At 40.1% G+C, this 16081-nt stretch overlaps 1 protein-coding gene and 1 long non-coding RNA gene across 4 annotated transcripts in view; one reads left to right on the forward strand and one right to left on the reverse strand.

Moving 5' to 3' along the window:
- LOC147911938 (uncharacterized) overlaps positions 1-16080 on the reverse strand; it is a 29266-nt gene extending 13186 nt beyond the window's left edge. Inside the window, exons 1-3 of one of the 3 annotated variants that reach the window (XR_015550571.1) lie at positions 15414-15927; positions 14757-14848; positions 9232-9666 (exon numbers count right to left, since the gene is read on the reverse strand). This is a non-coding gene — a long non-coding RNA (uncharacterized LOC147911938). Of the gene's footprint in view, positions 1-9231; positions 9667-13982; positions 14849-15413; positions 15928-15964 lie in introns of those variants that run through there. The other 2 variants (XR_015550573.1, XR_015550572.1) reach the window with 2 other exon arrangements.
- The window catches only part of LOC101398697 (uncharacterized), a 727039-nt gene that overhangs the window by 682449 nt on the left and 28509 nt on the right, over positions 1-16081 (forward strand).

Raw genomic sequence — 16081 nt, forward strand, 5'->3', positions numbered from 1 at the left:
TTTCCCGAAAGAATTGAAAATAGGTGTTCAAATAAAAACTTCTACATGAATGTTCATAGCAGCACTATTTACAATTGTCAAGAGGAAATGACCCAAATGTCCATCATCTGACGAATGGATAAACAAAATATGGTATATCCATACAATGGAAAATTATTCAGCCATAAAAAGTAATGGAGTACTGATAAATTGTACAACATAGATGAACCTTGAAAACATGCTGAGTGAAAGAAGCCAGACACAAAAATCACATATTATATGATTCCATTTATATGAGATATTCAAAATAGGCAAATCCATAGAGACAGAAAGCAGATTAGTGGTTACCAGGGGCTAGCGGAAGGGTGGAATGGGGCATGACTGATTAATGTGTATAGAGTTTCCTTTTGGGGTGATGAAAATGTTCTGGAAGTAGATAGTGGTGATGTTTGCACAACATTGTGAATGTACTAAAGGTTACTTACTTGCACACTTTTAAATGGTTAAAATGTTACATTACATGTATTTTACCACAATAAAATATTTCTAGAAAATAAAGTGATGGTGAAGTATATACCATGCTAACAGTAATTAAAAGAAAGCTGGAGTAACTAAATTAATTTTATACAAAGTAGACTTCAGAACAAGGAGAAGACATAACAATCCTTAATGTGTATGCACCTAACAGCACAGCGTCAAAATACCTGAGGCAGAAAATGATAGAACTGCAAGGAGGAGTAGACAAATACACTATTATAGTTGAAGATTACAACGCTCCTCTATCAATAATTGACAGGTCCAGCCAGCAGAAAATCAGTAAGGATATAGTGGAAATGAATGGCACCATCAATCAACTGACTCTAATTTACATGTATTGAATACTTCATCCAACAACAGCAGAATACAAATTCTTTTCAAGCTCCCATGGAACATTCACCAAGATAGACTACATACTGGGCCATAGACACACCTTAACATATTTGAAATAATAGAAATAATACAAAGTATGCTTTCTGACTATAATGGAATTAAACTAGAAACCAATAACAGAGGTAGCTGGAAAATCTCAAAATATTTGAAGATTAAACTACACACTTCTAAATAACACTTGAGTCAGAGAAGAAGTCTCCAGAGAAATGTCAAATCAACAACCTAACCTTCCACCTTAAGAAACTAGAAAAAAGACGAGCACACAGAACACAAAGCAAGCGGAAGTAAGATAATCATAAATATTAATGAGGAAATAAAATGGGAATTAGAAAAACATCATAGAAAATAAAAAAAAACAAAAGTTAGTTTGTTGAAATGATCAACAAAATTGACAAACCTTTATGTAGGAAAAAAAGAGAGAAAACTCAAATTATTGAATCAGGAATGAAAGAGGGGATTTTACTACTGACTTTAAGGAAATAAAGAGGGTTTTAAAGGAATACTATGAACAATTGTATGCCAACAAATTAGATAACCGATAAGAAATGGACAAATTCTTAGAAAGACACAAACTTCTGAAACTTTCTCAAGAAGAAATGGAAAATGTGAATGGGCCTATAACAAGTAAGGAGGCTGAATCAGTAATATAAAAAAAAAACTTCTCACAGAGAAAAGACCAGGACCAGATGGCATCTCTGGTGAATTCTACCAAACATTTACAGAATTAACACCGCACAAACTCTTCCAAAAATAGAAGTGTAGGATATACTTCCCAAATTATTTTATGAGGCTAGTATTACCCTAATACCAAAACCAGACAAAGGCATCACAAGAAAACTACAGACCAATATCTTTTATAAATACAGATACGGAAAAAAACCCTGAAACAAAATACTAGCAAACCAAATCAAGCAATATGTAAAAAGGATAACATATCATGCCCAAGTGGAATTTATCCCAGAAATGCAAGGTTGTATTTTAACATACAAAAATCAATCAATGTAATACACCATATTAACAGAATAAAGGCTAAAAACCACATGATTATTTCAATAGACATAGAAAAAAATTGACAAAAGCTAACAGCATTTCATGATAAAACCACTCAACACACTAGGAATAGAAGGGATCTTCCTCAACCTGATAGGGGGTATCTCTGAAAAACCCAGAGCTAACATATTAATGGTGAAAGACTAAAAGTTCTCTCCCTAAGCAGGAGCAAAACAAGGGTGTTCGCTCTTGCCACTTCCATTCCACATTGTACTGCTTGTTTTAGCCAGGGCAATTAGACAAGAAAAAGAAATAAATAGCATATTGATTGGAAAAGAAGAAGAACACTTACAACAGGTAAATTTTATAGTAGTATGTAAATTATACCTCAATAAAGCTGTTTAAAAAAATTTTGCTACTGCAATGATAACACTTGGAATTTTGAGTCAAAGTCGTTTCAATCCAAGATAGATACAGTCCAGGAAGCACAAGTTATCATGTGGGTTGACTTTAGACTATTTATTCACTAGACAGCAGTGAACAAATATTACATGTTTAAATGCCAGCCTCCAAATACTTTCAAATTGAGAAAGGGAGTGAAAATCTGCTAACATAGAACTTCTGAGACTGAGGGCTCCTCTCTGCGTTCAGATGGTTGTGGTCCAGATTTTATAGTGTCTAATCTGGAGCATGGCCATTTCATCCTGGCAGAACTCTTTGTCTCAAGTCTCTCTCCATACCCACACTGTTGCCAGTTTAACGTTTTTTTATTGTGGTAAAATATACATAACATAAAATTTACCATTGTAACCATTTTTAAGTGTGCAGTTCAGTGGCATTAAGTACATTCACATTGTTATACAACCATCACCACCATCATCTCCAGAACATTTTTATCTCTCCAAACTGAAACTTTGTATCCCTTAAACAATAACTTCTCATTTCCCCCTCCCCCCAGCCCCTGGAAACCACCTTTCTACTTTCTGTCTCTATGAATTTGACTACTCTAGGTACCTCATGTAAGTGGTATCACACAACATATATCCTTTTGTGTCTGGCTTATTCCACTTAACATAATGTCCTCAAGGTTCATCCATATTGCAGCATGTGTCAGAATTTCACTCCTTTTTAAGGCTGAATAATATTCCATTGTGTATATATACCACATTTTGTCTATCCATTCATCCATTGATGGAAATTTGGGTTGTTTCCACCTTTTGGCGATTGTGAATAATAATGTCATGAACAATGGTGTAAAAATATCTGTTTGAGCCTCTGCTTTCAATTCTTTTGTATATGTACCCAGAAGTGAGATTGCTGGACCTTATGGTAATTCTATGTTTAATTTTTTTGAGAAATCGCCATACTGTTTTCCACACGAGCTACATCACTTTACATTCCCACCTGCAATGCAGAAGGGTTCTGATTTCTCCACATCCTTGGCCAACATTTGTTATTTTCTGTTTTTTGGATAATAGCCATCCTAATGGTGTGAAGTGGTATCTCATTGTGGTTCTGATTTGTATTTACCTGATGATTAGTAATATTGAACATCTTTTCATGTGCTTATTGACAATCTGTATATCCTCTTTGGAGAAATGTCTATTCAAGTTCCTTGCCCATTTTTTAATCGGGTTGTTTGTTTTGTTGTTGTTGTTGTTGGGTTGTAGGAGTTTTTGTATATTCTGGATATTATTCCCTTATCAGATATATGATTTGCAAAGATTTTCTTCCATTCTGTGGGTTTCCTTTTTACTCTGTTAATAGTGTCCTTTGATACATAGAGGTTTTTTTATTTTGATGTAGTCTGATTAATCTATTTTTTCTTTTGTTGCCTGCGCTTTTTTTTTCATTTTTTGGTGAGGAAGATTGGTCCTGAGCTAACATGTGTGCCAATCTTTCCTCTATCTTGTATGTGGGACGCCACCACAGCACAGGTTGATGAGTGGTGTAGGTCTGCACCCAGGATCCAAACCCATGAACCCAGGCCACTGAAGCGGAGTACACTGAACCTTACCACTCTGCCACTGTGCCGGCCCCTTGTCTGTGCTTTTGATGTCATATCCAGAAAGCATTGCCAGATACAATGTCGTGAAGCTTTCTCTCTATGTTTTTTTCTAAGAATTTTATAGTTTTAGCTCTTGTGTTTAGGTATTTGATCCATTTTGAGTTAGTTTTTGGTTATAGTATAAGGTATGAGTCCAACTTCATTCTTTTGCATGAGGATATCCAGTTTTCCCAACACTGTTTGTGGAGAATACTTTCCTTTCCCCCTTGACTTGTCTTGGCATCCTTGTCAATGATCAATTGACATAAATGTGAAAGTTTATTTCTGGACTCTCTATTCTATTCCGTTGGTCTATATGTCAGCACGTTAGCTTTTTAAAGTGCAACTCTCATCTCGGCTTGCCTGCTCTCTTAATCCTTCAGTTGTATCCAGTGTCTAAAAATGAAAATCCAATTTAGTGTGGCATTTAAATACTGTCAAGTCTGGTCAAATCCATCTTTACACCCTATCTCTCCCCATTCGTTTCATACCAACTCACCCTTTCCTGCACATCTGCCCTTCACTCCTGTTCCCCCTCTGTACTTTATTCACGCTATTTCCTTTGTCTGCAATAGCCTTCTCTCCTCTCACCCCCATTCCCATATCCGCACACTAAACTCTGGCCATTCTTCAATGCCCTGCTCAAATGCCACTTCTATGAATCTTTCCCCAATTTTCTGTTGGAAGCTCTCTCTTGTTCTTTCAAAGTCCCTCTAACGCATTTATTATACTCCTGCATATATAGCATTGTTAAACTTAGACAGGTTTCTGCCCCTCTGCTCTACTGGAAGCCTCTGTATGCCAAGAGAATTGCCTTATGCTCAACAGCTCATTGTCTGTTTTATACATGTCATAGTTCCTGGCACAGTAGTGTAGTAGAGGTGGATGCTCACTCAATAAATATTAACTCATTACCCTGAGCTACCCATCAAAAAATATAGCAAAATTCCCCTTCTCCCACTGCAGTTGTGAGTGTCAGTCCTGCTAGGACTCTGGCTGGATTCAAGATACTGGACAGGGGACTCTCAACAACTCTGCAGAAAATCCTCATTTCCAAAGGAACATTCCCAGAAAGGACATGGGTATGGGGATCTTTGCTTGATTTTTGAGTTAACATTTGTTCAGGCCTTGAGATATGTATTCCTACCCTCGCTCATTTGGTTTTCTCACGCTGGAGAGAAACTTTGAGGACAGTAAGTGACCCAGTCAGGGTGACTTAGTTCCTGTTGGCTTGAACTGGAACTGCAGCCAGGAGTTCATGACACCATAGCCTCCCAGGCCTACCCGTCATTCTTTTTTTTTCGCTTTTTAGTTTTTTTGTTTTTTTTGTTTTCTTTTGTGAGGAAGATCAGCCCTGAGCTAACATCCATGCCAATCCTCCTCTTTTTGCTGAGGAAGACTGGCCATGAGCTAACATCTATTGCCAATCCTCCTCCTTTTTTTTCCCCCCTTTTCTCCCCAAGGCCCCAGTAGATAGTTGTATGTCATAGCTGCACATCCCTCTAGTTGCTGTATGTGGGACACCGCCTCAGCATGGCGGGACAAGCGGTGCGCAGGTGCGCGCCCGGGATCTGAACCCGGGCCACCAGCAGCGGAGCGTGTGCACTTAACCACTAAGCCACGGGGCTGGCCCCCTACCTGTCATTCTTGCAAATGAACTTCCTGAGTGGGATTTTTTGTTTTACTTCGTTTTTGCCAAGCAGAACACCGTGTACCAGTTACCAATCCCAGGGGAGGATTCCAAACACTTCTGCCCATTGCATCTTGGTATCAGAGTCGCCAAGGAAAATACAACACAGTCAAGCACTTGATGGAACAGTGCTTTACTCACATAGAGAAGAGACAGGGCAAGATCAGCTTCAATAGTGGATGTTGGTCCCCCATGGCCAGCAGGTCTCTCCCTGTAGCTGACACAGGGCAATTCACCTATGTGCACCCCACTTGTGCTGTAGTGGAAGGACACTGTCCCCTCCCCTCATTGGACAGATGTAGCAGTGTGGTTGGTCAGGTGCCACATGACACACATGCTTAAGCAGAACAAAGCAGCATACATTGAGTTTGCAACAGGGGAAGATATTCACACAAGCACAGGCTATGTGGGCTATCTCTTGGTAAGGAAGTGTTCCAGGCCCAATGCCCATTCTTATATGGCCAAGTGAGAGTTGAAAGACTGCTTGATGATACTGCCTCTCCCAACAGTTTTGTTTTTTACAGGGGACTGGGAAGGCAAAAGAGAAGTTTACTGTGAAGAAAAACCAGGACTGGAAAATGTCAGTAAATATCACAGGCAGTGGAAGAGGCTGGCGAAGGCCATCAACACTGAATTCAAAAGGATCTCAGTTAAATTGAAATAATGACAATAATAGCTAACACTTATACCGTACTTACTCTGTATCAGGCACTGTTCTAAATACTTTATGGATATTAACTCTGTCTAGTCCCCACAACAGTCCTAAGAAGTAGGTACGCTCATTATTCCCATAATAATACAGATGAAAAAAACAAAACACAGAGAGTTTCAGTCACTTGCCTAAGACCACACAGCTAGTAAGGGGCAGAGTCAGGCTTCAAACTCAGGCAGTTTGGCTCTAAAGCACATGCTTTTAATGACTGTGCCAGGGTGACTCTTAGGAAGACAAGGAACTCACTGCAGTCTGACCAAGACAGGACCAGGTCACCAACACGGAAGAAGGCCCCTTGGGTCTGAGAAATACAGAGACTGTGATGCCAAGACAACGATGAACACAACCATTGGCCATACACCAGTCAGGCTGATAGTTGGACTACACGTTGTTAGTGTCAAGAATAAGCGTTGTTAATATGTTCACATTTCCTTATAAATGCTTTATTTACTGATTATATGAATGTCATAGGGAAGGCCGGCCCCACGGCTTAGCGGTTAAGTGCGCGCACTCCACTGCTGGCGGCCTGGGTTCAGATCCCAGGCGCACACCGACGCACCGCTTCTCCAGCTATGCTGAGGCCACGTCCCACATACAGCAACTAGAGGGATGTGCAGCTATGTCATACAACTATCTACTGGGGCTTTGGGGGAAAAAATAAATAAATAAAATTATTAAATAAATAAATAAATGTCATAGGGAGAAAACAGAGTGTAGGTCAGATAGATCTTTTTAAAAACCCAGTTGAAAGTATTTCTCACTTTTTATGTACTGGTTTTGAGAAAATTAATTTTGAGTGAAGCATTTAAGAAGGCTTCCCTTTTAAAGAGTCTAGTTGTCATGTAAATCTGGAGATAGGTACATTGTGTTGATCTAAGAGCTTTAGAACTGGGCAAGAGACATGTGGTTGCTTTGAGGTAAAACCACAAGGATGTTGGGAACTCCTGGAAGGAAAATGTAAGACTTGAGTCCTGCAACCCAACCAATTGGATTAACTATAAATAAAGAAATGTCTATACCAATATCCCTCATGAAAAAGGTGTGCAAAAATCCCCAACATAATATTAAAAAATTGAATCCAGCAATACTTAAAAAAATAATGCACTATGACTGTGTGGGTTCGTTCCAGGAATGCAAAGAAGGTTTGATACTTGAAAATCTATCAATGTAATGCACCATATTAACAATCTAAAGAAAAAATGACCTAAAGGATCAATTGATGCAAAACAAATTTGAAAAAATTCAACACCCATTCATGATAAAAATCCTTAGCAAACTAGGAATTCATCCTTTTGACCAGGGCTTGACTTGTGTTAGACATTCGACAATGATATGATACGGACTGAGGAGAAAAGAACCAAACAAAACAAAACCTGCCTTAGGAAAATTTTTTTCCTAAAGATTCTTTTGACAGGCTTTTCTTCTTGTCTGCCTATCTGGGCTCACAAGAGAGCCCCAGTACTCCAGTGGACAATATGAAGTCACACCATTTTCACTCATAAGAGGTTACTATAAGGGAAAGATCTCATCAATCACTGATAATCTAAAGAACCAATCACTTGTTCTTCAGTCTTTAATTCTCCTTGCCTTTCCTTTCCATCATTCCCTTGTCCCTCACTCAGGCTCCAGTTTCATTACTTCGAACCATCATTCACTCTCTCCATCTCAGAAGCATCAAATGGCCTCGATAAGTAATGTAATAAACTCTAGTGTATGCAGTAGTGTGCCTCTCCGATGTCTCCCCCTTTAGGACTAAGTTACTCATTCTCTCAGCTGCTTGGAGATTTGGCAGCCGGTAACTCTCAGCTGAGTCTGTCTCCAGGAATTGCCCTTGGCTGAAGAAAGTCACCTAACTCGAAGTCATGCCCCGTCTCCAGGGGCAGCCCACATCCAATGACTGGTAGATGTGGGGTTCAAGGCCTGGCACCTTTGCATCTGTTAGGGATAACACTGAAGGCCTTTTCCAACGCCGTGAATACTTAGTACAATTCACCAATGAACATGGGGTTTCAAATCCTGACAACTCTATTAATCAGCAAATTTATCCCCTCATGTCTGTGCTGGATGTTCCCCTTTGCTTCTACAGATCCATTCATCACCCTTCTCTACCCAGCTCCATGTGTCTTAGGAGGCTGGCCTCTGCATCCACCAAGCTCTCTTGCCTTCTGGCTTCTAGTTGAATTCAGCCAATGAGGGAACCATCTAGAGAGGCTACATGAAAGGCAGGAGAGCAGTTGAGAAAATGGGAATCTAAAAGCAAGTGTTAAGAGAGTAGGTACATGGGAGACAGTCAAGGAGACTGTCTGGGAGAAATTTTTTAAGGAGGATGAGTTCAGTTACTTTCCTCTTATTTTCAGTTAAAAAGCTCTCTGAGTAGTTATGACTCTGAATTATACCCTGTCATCCCTCTCTACTAAGGCTGCAATGAGAAGACTTCTGCAATGAGAAGACTATAAGGCACTGCTTTGACCCAAGGACTTTCAAGGGCTGGGATGGGAGGAGGCCATTGAACTGCTTTGAGCCAAAGCTGGCTCCATGTCCACCCTGGTCAGGTTCGTTTCTGGAGTAAAGTACTAGGGGCTTCTAAACAGGGATAAGGTGGTAAGGTCATCAAATGTTGTTAGTAGGAACAGTCTCTAGTAAAAAAAGAATATAATTCTTGCCCTTACGTCTGCCTAAATGTACACATTGTGTAAGCATAGAGTAGTATGTGATTGTTAATTTTTTGGACTAGATCAGTGGTCCCTGGATCTTCTTCAAATACTGGCCCTGTTTGTAGATCACCAAATACCAAATAAATTAGGAAATAATGCTAATTGTTCTCAAAATGGAAGAAACTCTTCTCTAAGACTAGGCCCTGACTGTAGTATTTAAAACTGGATTAATTTTTAAAAATTATTTTATTGAGGTCACACTGGTTTATAACATTGTGTAAATTTCAGGTGCACATCATTATATTTCGGCTTCTGTATAGACTGCAATGCATTCACTACCAGAAATCTAGTTTCCATCCATCGCCATACACATGTGGCCCTTCACACCTTATGTCTTCCCCTCTGGGAAATCTGTTCTTTGTAATATGTGCTTGTTTATCTTCCACATATGAGTGAAATCATATGGTATTTGTCTTTCTCTGTCTGACTTATTTCGCTTAGCATAATAACTTCAAGGTCCATCCATGTTGTCACAAATGGCACAGTTTCATCTTTTTTATGGCTGAGTAGCATTCCACTGTATACATAAACCACATCTTCTTTATCCAGCCATCCATTGATGGGCACTTGGGTTGCTTCCAAGTCTTTGCTATTGTGAGTGATGCTGTGATGAACATAGAGATGCATATATCTTTTCAAATTAGTAAAACCAAATTAATTTTAAAGTATTTTACTTCTCAAATGCACAAATTTAAGACAAGGTATAAAACCTTCCATTTGTTTATTCATTCATTCAACAATCACTTCTTGATCATCCATTATGTTCCCAGCAGTATTGTAGGCACTGAGGTACAAAATATACAAAGAAACCCTGTCCTCATGGGAGCTTATATTCTACAGATGTGATGGGGAATAACACTGTACCCAAGATTGAAAAAGTCAACCTTGCCAGAGGGGTTAAGGTATTTTTTTGGTAATTTTTAATTGAAATGTAATTCACATAACATAAAATTCACAATCACAAGTGCTCAATTCAGTGGTTTTTAGTATATTCACAATGTTGTGCAACCATCACCACTTTCTAATTCCCAGAACATTTCCATCACCCCCAAAAGAAACTCCATACCCATTTGTTACAGATTGAATTGTCTGTCTCCAAAACTCATATGTTGAAGCCCTAACCACCAGTACTTCAGAATGCAGCCTTATTTGGAAATAGGGTCATTGCAGATGGAATTAGTTAAGATGAGGTCATGTTGGATTAGGGTGGGTCCCTAATCCAATATGACTGGTGTCATAAAAATGGAAAATTTGGACACAGAAACAGATGCACACAGGAAAAACACCATGTGAAGATTAGATTTATGCTGCCACAAGCCAAGGAACTACCAGAAGCTAGGAGAGAGGCCTGGAACAGATCCTTCCCTAGTGCCTTCAGAGAGAGCATGGGCTCTGCCAGCACCTTGATCTCAGACCTCTACTCTCCAGAACTGTAAGACAATAAATTTCTGTTATTTAAGCCATTCAGTGGTGGTACTTTTTTACAGCAGCCCTAGCAAACTAATAAACTATCAACGGTCACTCTCCATTCCCCCCTCCCCTCAGCCACTGGCAACCACTAATCTACTTTACATCTCTAGGGATTTGTCTATTCTGGATATTTCATATAAATGGAATCATAGAATATGTGGCTTTTTGCGTCTGGCTTCTCTCACTTATAATGTTTTCAAGGTTCATCCATGCTATACATTGTATCAGTACATCATTTCCTTTATATGGTTAAGTAATATTTCATTGTATGGATATACCACATTTTGTTTATCTGTTCATCAGTTGATTGACATTCGGTTTATTTCCACTTTTTTGTTGTTAGGAATAATGCTGCTATGAACATTCACGTATAGTTTTTTTTGGTGAACATATGTTTTCAATTCTCTTGGGTATATGCCTAGGAGTGAAATTGCTGGGTAATATGTTAACTCTATGTTTAACTGTCTGAGGAACTGCCAAACCATTTTTGCAAAGTGGCTGTACCTTTTTACATTCCCACCAGCAAAGTCAGAGGGTTCTAGTTTCTTCTCATTAATTCTAATACAATGATTGTGGGTTACTGTGTGATTAAAAATATGATGAGTTTGTTTAGGTCTTAATAGATTTGAGGTGTGAATTAGATTTCTAAGCATTAAGTGCAGTAGGCAGTAGAAAATGGAGGAGTAGAAGTTAGAAAAAAGTCAAGAGTCAGAAATGTGGCCATGAGATTCATCATACTTCCCCCTCAAAAATATTAACTTCCTTTCTTCCTCCTTTGAAACTATATCCACATGGTGTACCATTCAACAGAAAAACAAAACTAATTTCAAAATAATAAAAACTTTTTTCTTGTTCAGTGGCTTGTCTCTTAACATTCTTTGTCCAATTTTCTGTTTGTATATTCTCTTTTACATAGCAGTTTCTGGGGATATTGTCTATTAAAGATATTAACTCTTTGTCTGTCATAAGTGTTGCAAATATTTTCCCCAAGGTACAGCTTGTCTTTTGATTTTTTTTTTCTGAGGAAGATCAGCCCTGAGCTAAGATCTGATGCCAATCCTCTTTTTGCTGAGGAAGATTGGCCCTGGGCTAACATCCGTGCCTATCTTCCTCTACTTTATATGGGACGTTGCCACAGCATGGCTTGACAAATGGTGCGTTGGTGCACAGCCGGGATCCAAACCTGCGAACCCCGGGCCGCCAAAGCGGAGCACACGCACTTAACGGCTGTGCCACCAGGCCAGCCCCTGTCTTTTGATTTTTTGTGACATATATTCTTTTTCGGATTTTAAAGATGTTTTAATGAGGTCTAGGATTTACTTTATGGCTTCTGGGTTGTTCTTGTTTATCCTCCATCACAAAGTTATAAAGCATTCTCTTATATTTCATTATGATATTTTATTATTTTGTCATATTTAATTTTAATCCATCTGGAGTTTGTCGTTGTATATGATATGATGTAGAGGTTCAAAGTTTTTTTCCCTTACAGATAAATTTGCATCATACCGACTTTATGAGTTTCCACAAACTTGAAACAACACCTTTGTCATATACTATTTTCCATATATGCATGGATATACAGTAGATCTCTGCCTTATCCTGACTTTTTTGTCAGCCATTATAACCTAGTATTAATTAGATTTATAATAATTTTATATATAGCAAGACAAGTTCCCTTCTCAATTTCTTATTTTTTCCAACTCTTATTAGCTAAACTTCAGACATTTAGTATTTCATATACTTGACTCTGATTTTGGGTTTCTTATTATGTTTCTTTAATTCTGCTCTATGCCACGTTTTATTTACTATAGTTTATAATGGAGTGTAATATCTTTTTTTTTGGCAGGGAAAGATTTGCCCTGAGCTAACATCTGTTGCCAATCTTCCTCTTTTTTGTTCTTCCCCAAACCCCCAGTGCATGGTTGTATATCCTAGTTGTAAGTCCTTCTAGTTCTTCTATGTGAGCTGCCGACACAGCATGGCTACTGAGAGATAGGTGATGTGGTTCCATGACCGGGAAGCAAACCTAGGCCACAAAAGCAGTGAGAGCACTGAACTTTAACCACTAGGCCATCAGGGCTGGCTCTGGAGTGTAATATCTTATAAGTCTTCCCTTATTACAACTATCCTCAAAATAGTCTTGGCTGTTTTTATATATATATTTTTTCCTGCCAATTAAAATGAAGAATTGTACTATAGGCCCCTGATCCTATTTAGGATATTGATTCAAATTGCCTGAAATTCATGGTTTAGGTTTAAGGACAACTGGTTTTTTACAGTATTGATTCTGCATTCAGGAATACAGTTTATTTATTTTCTTTTATATAGATGATGTGAAATTTTCTTAGGTTTGTTTATGGTTGTATTTTTTTTTGTGAGGAAGCTCAGCCCTGAGCTAACATCTGCCAATCCTCCTCTTTTTGCTGAGGAAGACTGGCCTTGGGCTAACATCCGTGCCCATCTTCCTCCACTTTATATGGGACACCGCCACAGCATGGCTTGACAAGCAGTGTGTCAGTGCGCGCTCGGGATCCAAACCAGCGAACCCCGGGCCGCCACAATGGAGCGCGCACACTTAACCGCTTGCACCACTGGGCCGTCCCCTATGGTTGTATTCTTGCTTTTTGATGTGCATTATTCATCCTACTATCTATATCTTACTAGCTATCATTGACATGTACATGGCAGCTGATCTAGATTCTACAGAGTCTACCTGGTAGGTATCTAGCTAGGATATCTGTGTGTACTAACATTGATACAGTTTTCATTTCAGAAAAAAAGTAACAATGCAAAGGTTAATTTGAGATGTATGGGGGAAGGGGGATGCATTTCAGGTAAAAGAGGGTTATCCATGCTAAAGAAAAACACTGGGTAAAAAAGAGGCAAATGTAACAAACCTGGTGAAAGTTCCCACTTGAAGTCAGCGGTTGTTAAACAAGAAAATTTTCACAAAAGGAATCAGAGAATCTCAATATTATATATATGATAAAACAATTCCCAAATAAATTTAGTCACCATAAAACAAAGTTGCTTATGCAAAGGAAAAACCCTTGAAATACAATGAACGTGAAAAGAATTCTACTCTTCTGCTCAAGGACAGAGATTGTATTTTGAGGAGAATCCTATAAACCCAAGAAATGGCAAAGACTTTTAGTTAATGCTCAGATTTTACTCAAATCAGAGAACATACAGTGCAGAAAAAATGTACAAATTATATCAATTCACAAATGCATTTAGTTTTGGATCACAACTTAGGATTAGAAAATTCATACTGGATAGAAACTTTATTAAAGTAAGGAACAGGGAAAGACCTTAGCCAGTACTCACACCTTACTCAACATTAGAGAATTCATATTGGAGATAAATCCTGCAAATCTGTTCAATTAGCCAATCCTCACATCTTATTCAACATCATAGTATTCATACTGATGTGAAACTCGAAATGATATGAACGAGGAAAGGCCTTTGGACATGACTTCATCCTTGCCAATATGACATAATTCTTGCTGGAGAGAATCCTACAAATGTATTAAACTTGGGAAATCCCTTAGAAATGGCTGCATTGTTGCTGATACCGAGCAATGGGCTCACTCTGCTTGCAAGGATCTGAGCCAATTAATCACAACAAGTTAGAGATCGCGAAAGGAAGTTTAATTAGATTAGATTAGCTGGCAAATCAGAAGACAGGTGATGGGCCGGCCCCGTGGCTTAGCAGTTAAGTGCGCGCGCTCCGCTACTGGCAGCCTGGATTTGGATCCCGGGTGCCCACTGACGCACCACTTCTCGGGCCATGCTGAGGCCAAGTCCCACATACAGCAACTAGAAGGATGTGCAACTATGACATACAACTATCTACTGGGGCTTTGGGGAAAAAAAAGGAGGAGGATTGGCAATAGACATTAGCTCAGAGCTGGTCTTCCTCAGCAAAAAGAGGAGGATTAGCACGGATGTTAGCTCAGGGCTGATCTTCCTCTCACTCACACACACACACACACACACACACAAAATAAATAAATAAATAACTTAATTAGAAGCCTAATTGCCACTTAAAAAATGTTCTCAGTTGGAAATGAGTGGTGATCCTGGGCAAGGCTGGTGGCAGTGAAAGGCACAATTGTGCAAGGAGATGGCAAAAGGGAAGCCCACAGAACGGGACGGTGCAGCAATGGCAACAGCATGTTTTCTAGACTGTGGGAGAGGACAGTGGAAACAGCCACCACTTACCAGGTGTCTGCCGTGGAGCAAGTCCTGGGCTTGGGGCTCTGGAGATGATCTCTTGAACAATCATGGCAGCCATTTGGACAGGTGGTCCTCAGCTGTGACACAGAAGAGGAGATTGAGGCCCAAGGGGCCAGTAAGTGGTGGGTCCAAGCCCTCTCTTCATAGTTTAGTAAATCCCAACAGCCCAGGCAGAGTATGGCTGGAAGGACACTTCAGTGCGTTTTTTGGTTGCCAGATGCCTAAGTCACACTAGGAAATGCTGGCATTGCATAAGCAACAACTGTGTGTCCTTCGCCAGGCCCCATCTGTAGCATCAGCCCCTTCTCTTTCTGTGTAAGCACTTGTTCCTGAAGAATCCGGATATGGGGAGCGTCTGACCAGGGCAAAGACCAGGTCTCTCTGCAGCTGGGGGTTTCTCTACTGTCCTCAGGACACTGCCATACTAACTCTATTAACCTTTTCCTGCCTCGTATAGCGATGCCTAAAAAGGTTATCAGGTCCCCTCTCCTCGAGAAATAAATAGATTAGTATCTCTAAACCTGGCCATCATTTACAAATAAATAAAGAATTCACTGTGCGGGCAATTCCCTGCTCACAGGCCTGACGGAAAGCAGACTCTTCTCCTGGGACTTCGACACAAGGCTTGGACAGAGTCACTACCTGGGAGAAGTCTGTCTGTCGATTTCGGCTATGATTCATCCAAACCACCTGAGGAATGTTGGTTAACTCCTAGAGGGGAAAGGGAAAGAGAGGGAGAAAGCAATATGTTCGAATGGAGGATTAAATCAATGTATGATGGATTCCCTGACTGTTTGTGTCACACGCTTCTCTCAACAGTGCCTGGCACGGCGTTGGCTCTAGCATAGAAGAAACTGGGTGTATCTGAGCTGAGACCCTGCCATGCCCCACCCAAGCAGTTTGGCTTGGTGACGTGACAGGTACAAGCACAGCGCACAAACTTGGCCTCTTTCCCCCAGACTGACAGGAAACAGAAACTTCCTCAAAATCACTACAGGCCTTTGCAGCAGGCCATGTTGCCACTGGCCGGCATCCTCAGAGAGAATGGCTCTCTGCTACTTTACCGTGTGTTTTCAAAAAAGCAAAAACCAGATTCTCCCAGGACCTCCCGGTCCCAGAAACTGGAGCTCCTCCATTTATTACAAGAGAATCAGACAGAGGGAGTTTGTTTCCCATTTGCGCACGGTGCTGACCCTCCTGCGCTGTTCCCAGGCCCTCTTCAGGGACAATTCCCAGCTGAGCCTGACTCCTGCTCTCTGACCCCTGAGCCTGAGACCGGCGCCCGGTTATGACGCGCTGGCCCCGCCCCC

Source organism: Ceratotherium simum, chromosome X (genome assembly GCF_057802395.1).
Source record: "Ceratotherium simum simum isolate JZ-2026a chromosome X, ASM5780239v1, whole genome shotgun sequence".
Taxonomy (NCBI): Eukaryota; Metazoa; Chordata; class Mammalia; order Perissodactyla; family Rhinocerotidae; genus Ceratotherium; species Ceratotherium simum.